A 7773-nucleotide genomic window follows, 5' to 3' on the forward strand; every position below is an offset into this window, starting at 1 on the left:
GATTGAGACATCAGGGAGCTCTCAGCTGTCTGAGGCCCTGCCTGGGCACCAGGGTTCCTGGGAGGAGAGGAGAGCTCCTGCAGGCACAGCACACACAGCCCTGCTCTGGGGTGGGCATCCGGGGGTGCTGCAGGGCTGCTGTGCCTGGCAGCTGCCAGCCTGGCTGCTGGGCTCTGTGTGCTGCCTGCCCAGCAAGGAGCCCCCAGAGTGGCAGGGCAGTGGTGACCAGGGAACCCCTGGTTTGGCATTTAAATTGTGACCAAGGAACCCCTGGTGTGGCAAAGGAACCCCTGGTGTGGCAGCTCAGCAGTGACCAAAGAGTGTCTGGTTTGTCATTTTAGTGGTGACCAAGGAACCACCCCAGTGTGGCAGCTCAGCGGTGACCAAGGAAGCCCTGGTTTGTCATTTCAACAGTGACCAAGGAGCCCCAGGCTGGCAGGTCAGTGGGGACCAGGGAAGCCCTGGTGTGGCAGGCAGGTCAGTGAGTCCCTCCTCCCCATCCTCCCAAACCCCTGACATTCATCGATCCTGTGCAGGCACAGCTGTCACTGCACAAACCCACGGCGTTTATTAATCTGCCATGGAAAGATTTCCTGCCACTTCTCACCACAATCAACCCCACACCATGAGCAGTGATATCCCCTGCCATGCCAAAGGAGGGGAGAGTCCCTCAGGCAGCCTGGGGATGCCTGTCCCTGTGTCCCTGTGGGGATGGGGCTGTGCCAGCCAGGGAGGGCACAGGACCCTGCAGCTGTGCCAAGGACTGCCCCTCATCAGCCAGCCCCAGGCCTTGGGCAGTGCTGCTCCCTCACTGCCTGTTGGCACCTGGGCATTGGGCTAAAATGAAAATTAAAGACCCACACTCACCTGGCCCTTTGCTGAGCAGGTGGGATGTGGGGCCAGGGCTGTCAGGAGCTGCACTTTGCTCCAAATCCAGCAAAGTGACAGGGGTGATTTCTTATTTTCATTTATTTAATAAATATCTCCAGCCATAGAAGCATTTGCCTGACTCGGTGTACCAGCATGAATTAAAACATTCAATTACACCACTGGGGGAAGTTTAAATATTTACTTATTCTTGAGGGGATTATAAATTAACCTTAAGGACCTCCATAAACCTTTGCCAAGACATTGACAAAAATCTTGAATCCAGACCTTAATTAATCTGGGGAGAACTGCACAGAGGCCTCAGAGCTGCTGGGTGGGAGAGCCCCAAGGGCCCTGCAGGAGCAGGCACACCCCACTGCAATAACTCACATTTACTGAGAGTGAGTGGGGATGATTAAACCCTCTGTGCCTGGCACATTTCATGGTGTGCAGGGGAGCTCTGGCTGCTGCCCCTGAGCAGCTGGGGATGGGCAGCCTGGCCCGTGGGGCTGTGCTGTGGTACCAGGGCCAGGGGATGCTCCAGCAGCAGCCAGGGCTGCTCTGCCTCGGTGGGAAGGGCTCCTGAGCAGGCTGGTGGTCCCCCTGCTCATGGTCCCCCTGTGGTCCCGCTGCACAAATCCAGCTGCCAGGGGTACAGGGGAGCCCCAAACCCCAAACTCTGCCCCAGGAAGGGGTTTGTGGTCACTCTGCACAAACCCAGCTGCCCTGCCCGTGCCAGGGCCTCACCCTGCTCCAGGGAGAGCTTTGCTGTGCTGGCAGGAAGCAGGAGTTTATTAATTGAGCAATTTCTCCTGACCTTGATGGAGACCATCACTAACAGCCAAATAAATAGATTAGTACCCTAATATTTCAAGGGCAGGCAATGAATTGCATTTCTGTGGCTGGGGCTGCTTTGCCGTGGCAGTGGCCAGAATGTTTTGCACGTTTTGGTTCCAATTTGCAGAGAGACATCCATCACACAGGGACAATGCTGCACCTCATTCACTGCAGCAAATGGCACCAATTAAAAACAACTCCATAAAAATTATACCGAATCTTCAATTACTTGGGGAGATGAGGAGCAGGACATTCTGTAATTGACTTGTTCATCTTCTCGTCCTCTGAGCACAGCCCTGGCCAGGGTAAGTGCCAGGCTGGAGTTTCACCCCTGGTTCCACTCTCTGAGCACTGTAAATCACACACTGTGGTTTCAGCTTTCAGGCTGGATGAAGGTTATTATCTGTATCTGTGGGAGAGTGGGAAGATGGAGCATTTTTTCCATCAGAAATGCAGTTTTCTTCCAGCTCTGCTGTTCCTGGTGTGCTGGTGACACCTCCTGCTGACACCTCTCACACACGGCTCTGGATGGGTTATTAGAGTGGAGAGAAAAGCAGGGAATGCGAGTGAGCACTGGCCTGGCACTGCAGGGCTGGGAGCTGGGGCTGTGCTGCTCAGCACTCCTGTTCTGCATGGTCTGCAGGTACACACAGCACTCCTCATGGTCTGCAGGTACACACACACCTGTTCTGCATGGTCTGCAGGTACACACACACACACCTGCACACACCTCATGGTCTGCAGGTACACACACAGCACACCTGAATGGCCTGCATCATCTGTAGGTACACACACTCCTGTTCTGCATGGTCTGAAGGTAATCCCGTGTTTCAATAAGGAGCAAAACCAAAATGCCATGAAATGATGGAAATTCCTGCCTTTGCAGATGCCTGTTTTGAAAATAAATAGACTGGAAAATAAATAGAATGGAACCCTGAAGGTTGGAAAAGATCCTCGAGATCACCCAATCCAACCACAAACCTGGCACTGCCACCAAGCCATGTCCCCAAGCACCACATCCTTTAATTACCCTGGAAATCAGATGCTGCTGGACTCCCTGTGGTAAACTCATTTCTAGCCATGGAATGAGCATCTCTGGTGCCACTAATTACCCGGGCTCAGCTCTAATGAGGGCCTTGCTGCACGTGCTCCTCACCCACAGCTGGACTCGTTGGGATGAGCAGCAATCAGCTGCTGCTGCTAGAGCCAGGGTGTGCCTCAGGGAGGGGGTGCTGCAGGATGTCAGTGAGGGTGGGCAAGGCCTCTCAGTGCTGTCCCAGTTGTCAGAGGTAAGTGCTGCCAGCCTGGCTCTCAGGGGTCTCTCCTGTGCCCAGCTGTTTGTGTTTTACCAGCCACAGCTGGGCAGGAGCCTGGCTTTCCTAGGGCTGCTGAAATGCTTTGCTCCTGTGGGAGGGCATTGCTGAACCTGCCTCCATTTAGGGGAAGGTTTTTCTCTTGTTGCAGACTGTCTGAAGAAAGCTCTGGAAAGCTCCTGCCCAGGTTTGGCTCTGCCACCCCTGGAATGTGTGTGCCCAACTGGCTGCCAGCTCTGCTGCTTTGTTCCATCACTTCTGTTTTGTCCCTCCCTGCCCTGTGAGAGATGTGAGGAACTTTAACTGCTGGGAGGTCACTGAGGGCCCTGAACACGTGTGGTGGTGTGTGCCTGCTGCCTGGGATGGGTGTATTTACACTGAGTGTATCCACATCTTCTTTTCCTGTCCCTAAACTGATGCCCCTTTGTTCACTTCTGAGGCAACATTACAAACTTTGCATCAGAATGAAAAGCTGGCTGTCATATTTGCTGTGCAGTAAGATGATGTAGTGAGCATGAGCCCTCAGTGTGATCCATGCCTCTGTCAGTGCTGTCACCACCAGGGCTCTCTCCTCTGAGCAGCCTGTGCGTTCTTCAGGCCACTCTATACACTTGCTGCCTTTGATCAATAATTTAGGGTAATCATTTTGTTCTGTAAAATTTCCCAAGCCCATATATATTGCATGAAATGCAGAATAGCCAATCTCAGGATGGATTTTTAAAAGCTTTTCATGAAAGGCTTAGGTTTTGGGTTTTTTTTTTAACTCTGAGGAGGGGAAAGAAGTGGGCCTAGAGACGTGAATAAATCTGTTTGTTTGGGGCCTTTGATTCCTGAAGATTTATTTTCTTAATAGTGCAGGGTAGCACTATGGCTGTGTGCAGCTCCTCAGCACTCATGGAGCAGCTCTGTTCTCTTTGATTTTTTATTTCAGCCTCCAGCCCTCCATGCCCAGTGAGGGGAGAGCAGTGGGGCTGGCACATCCCTGGCAGGAGGGGGGCAGAGCTGCTGTGCCCTGCTGTGCTCCTGCCAGGGAGCTGCTGCAGGGCACAGAGCTGGAAATGAGGGGCTCTGCAAACTGGGGGGCCAGGGCAGGGAGAATGGGCTGCTCTGGGTACCAGGGCAGGGAGAATGGGCTGCTCTGGGTGCCAGGGGCAGGGAGAACGGGCTGCTCTGGGTGCCAGGGCAGGGAGAATGGGCTGCTCTGGGTGCCAGGGGCAGGGAGAACGGGCTGCTCTGAGTGCCAGGGCAGGGAGAATGGGCTGCTCTGGGTGCCAGGGCAGGGAGAATGGGCTGCTTGGGGTGCCAGGGGCAGAGTGTCTGAGCTCTCTGTTGGACAGAGCAGAGTCTCTGAGCTCTGTTTGGGGGTAGAGCAGTGTCTGAGCTCTCTTTGGGGCAGAGCAGAGTCTCTGAGCTCTGTTTGGGGGCAGAGCAGTGTCTGAGCTCTGTTTGTGTGTCTGGAAAGGAGCAGGGACGGCAGAGCCAGAGTCTGCCCCTGTCTGCAGCAGAGACCTGCTGGAGCACAGAGCTGGGTGGAAGGAGGAAAAATAATCACTTAAAGGTGGGAATCTCTGTGCTGAACGCCAGGTGGAGGTGAAAAGGGAAGGAGAAGCGCACAACTTTACAGGCTTTTTATTTTTTGGGAGTGGGGGGAGACTGATTTATTGGCAGTGTTGACTAAGGTCAGAGAAAACAGATGAGGAGCTGGATCTGTGCTCTGAGCTGCCTCTGCAGTAGAGGCAGTCTGAGGATCTGCTTTATTTATGTATTTGTTTATTTTAAAAAGGAAGAAAAAATACCATTAAGCAGCAGTGGGGAGAACATTCACGTGCTGCATCTATTTGTCTATCTCCACAAATAATGAGTCGTAGGATTGGAATAGGTGGGGAGTGAAACCTGACTGGAGTCTGATGCGTGGGGACTCAGGTTTCACTTCCAAGGAAGAACATTTCAAATGGCTCAGGCAGTGTGAGCTGATGTGTTTCTCCCTCAGGAAATGGGATGCAAAATCATATTTATTGCTGCTGGTAGGGGATCTGAGGGTTTCTCAGAGCAAACATCTCCATCTCTGGAGGAAAGAGGTACCAGGGCATGTTCTGAATTCCACGTGCCTGTGCAAGGGGAGAGGGAGCCCAGACCTCTGGCTGTGGGGCCCTTTGGAGAGGCAGCACCAGGGGGATCCATGAAATCCCTCTGGGCTCTCAGAGGCTGGGGCTGCCCCATGGATGGGGAGGTTTGTGTCCCATGGGTGAATCCATGGGGCTGTGCGTTATCCTGGGATTTTCCATGTTCCTGAAATGAAACCAACCCACCTGTGAGGGGAGCTGGTGGAAGGAGTTTTGAGGAGCTGGAAGAGGGGCAGAGAGAAGCAAAGCCAGGGCAGGCACAGTGTGGCACTTGGGGTGAGCTGGCCACAAGGAAATCTGTGTAATTGTGACATTTCACAAATCTGTAATTGTGACATTTCACAGTGTCCCACAGCACACAGAAGCACCAGGCACTGAGCACACCACAGCCTGCATGGGTTAAAATTCCTCCTGTGCTCAGAGGGAAGGGCAGGACTGGCTGTGGAGCCAGGCTGGTGAGGAGGGGCAGCAGAGCCTGGCCATGCTCCCCATTCCATGTTCCCTATTCCATGATCCCTATTCCATGAATGTTCCCTATTCCATGATCCCTATTCCACGATCCATATTCTGCACCACCCCTCCTGATGGGATCAGGGGCTGGCAGCACTCCTGGCTCACACACAGCCCCGCTCCCTGAACTTTCAGTAGGTGTTTTCCCTCACATGTTTTTGATTCTGGAACCTAGGAGGAAAAATAATTGGATATAGGGGAAAATAAGAGCCTTCAAATGTGATGTTACCATAATGCGCTCTGGCAGCTCGGGCAACGTGCTCACTTTGGCAATCCTGAGGTGCATGAATAACACATGAGGCAGAGCCAGCTGGAATGAGCTGGAAAGAGAGCTGGGCCCAGGGCAGGGAGCACATAAAAGGTGTTCTCCAGAAAGGCCCTCCAAGCTTTATCTTCCCCAGTGCTGGCTGGAGCCTCCCATGGCCCCTGCAGCAGTGGCAGCCCCTGCTGTGTGCACTGTTGTCTTTGTGGTGTTTATTCCTTTCCAAGGTTCAGCTCAGTGCTGCAGTTGATAAAGACATCTCCTTTTATTGCCTGTTTGCAGGGCCCTGTGCACAAAGCAGTTTTGGCCTGCTCTTTAGGAGTGCTCTGTGCTATTTCAGTATTGTGTGTTTGCAGGGAAATAAAGAGAACTGTTTGATCTCTATTGCAGAGGGGGCTTTAGGCTTTTACATGAATTGAAGCCACATGAACATAATTAATTTTAAGTCCTTTTGTCTGCCACTTTTCTGGTTGCTACACACAAGTACCAAGATGACAAAAAATGACTTGGCCAATAAGTGGCAATAAGTAAATGATGTTGTATTGATCTGAGCAGACTGAGCAACCAGTCTGTTCATTACAGCTCTTCCAGGCTCCTTCCAAATCAGCCTTTCTGTTAAATATGAAATGTGTGTCTCCAGTGCTGGATCAGCCATTAAATTATGCTCATGGATATTAATAAAAGAGCTGGAGGCTTGTCTTTATGCAGGCAGAGAGGGAGCACCAGTTACATGGGAAATGGGATGAAGAATATAGTTTTATGGTGCTCTTAAAATTTATTCCATTTTAAGATATGTAGTAGTGTAAGAAGTGAGAATTCTTAAATTCTGACCTTTCCACGCATAAATTGGCATATTTGGCTTATCTTTTTTCCCCTTTACCCAAAGAATCACTGACAGCTCTTGTTCCTCTCCAGCAGAGGAATGGCTTCACTCCCAGCAGGGCTGGCAGGGACACAGGTCCCACCTGAACATCCTCCTGCTCTGAAACCTTGGCTAAAGGAAACCGCCTGGTGCTGGGCTCAGCATTCCCTCAGGGCTGCTCTCCTGGGCTGGCCTGGGCTTTGCTTCCAAATGGGAGATCCATGGTACAGAAATGCATGGCTCTGGGAAGGGCACAGCGCTCCTGCTCTCTGCAGAGCCCAGCTGCAGGGCAGGGAGCAGGCAGTTATTAAATAATGCTCTGTGCCTGATTCTAATGACAGAAACTGCACTTGCAATCTCCAGGTGGATCTGATCATCCATAATCTGCAGTTATTAAGTTGCTGGGAGAGATGAGAGTGAGAGTGCATTGAGTCCTTGCCATTTATAAGGCCAATTACCAAACCATTTCTGTCCAGGCACGGAGCTTGTCGAGCCTAAGTGAGAATAACCACGGCAGGAGGGAGCAGGAGGTGCCCAGGGGCAGCAGGCAGGCACAGCTGGGCTGCACAGGGTGCCTGGGCAAAGGAAGGTTGGCACCAGGGCATCCTGGTGCCCTTGGCAGGGTGGGGACCTGGGCGCTCCCTCCTTTCTGTGCACTCAAAGGAAGGTTGGCACCAGGGCATCCTGGTGCCCTTGGCAGCGTGGGGGCATGGGCGCTCCCTCCTTTCTGTGCACTCAGCACCTGCCAGGCTCTGCAGCGAATGATGTTCAACCTTATCTCTTTATCTTCTTCTGAAGGTATTTGAGCATCCCATCCCTTCAGGAAGGGACATGTCCATGGCCAGGCCTCTGGATGTGTCCAGCTGAACACAGCTGCTGGCACTCCCTGCCTCTCATTTCTTCTTCCATTTTTTCCCCAACTTCAGTTTTCCTTTTATTTACATTTCAAATGAATATGTTGTGTTTTCACAGTAATACCTTGAGATTGGTTGGATTGTG

Source organism: Zonotrichia albicollis, chromosome 12 (assembly GCF_047830755.1).
Source record: "Zonotrichia albicollis isolate bZonAlb1 chromosome 12, bZonAlb1.hap1, whole genome shotgun sequence".
Classification (NCBI taxonomy): domain Eukaryota; kingdom Metazoa; phylum Chordata; class Aves; order Passeriformes; family Passerellidae; genus Zonotrichia; species Zonotrichia albicollis.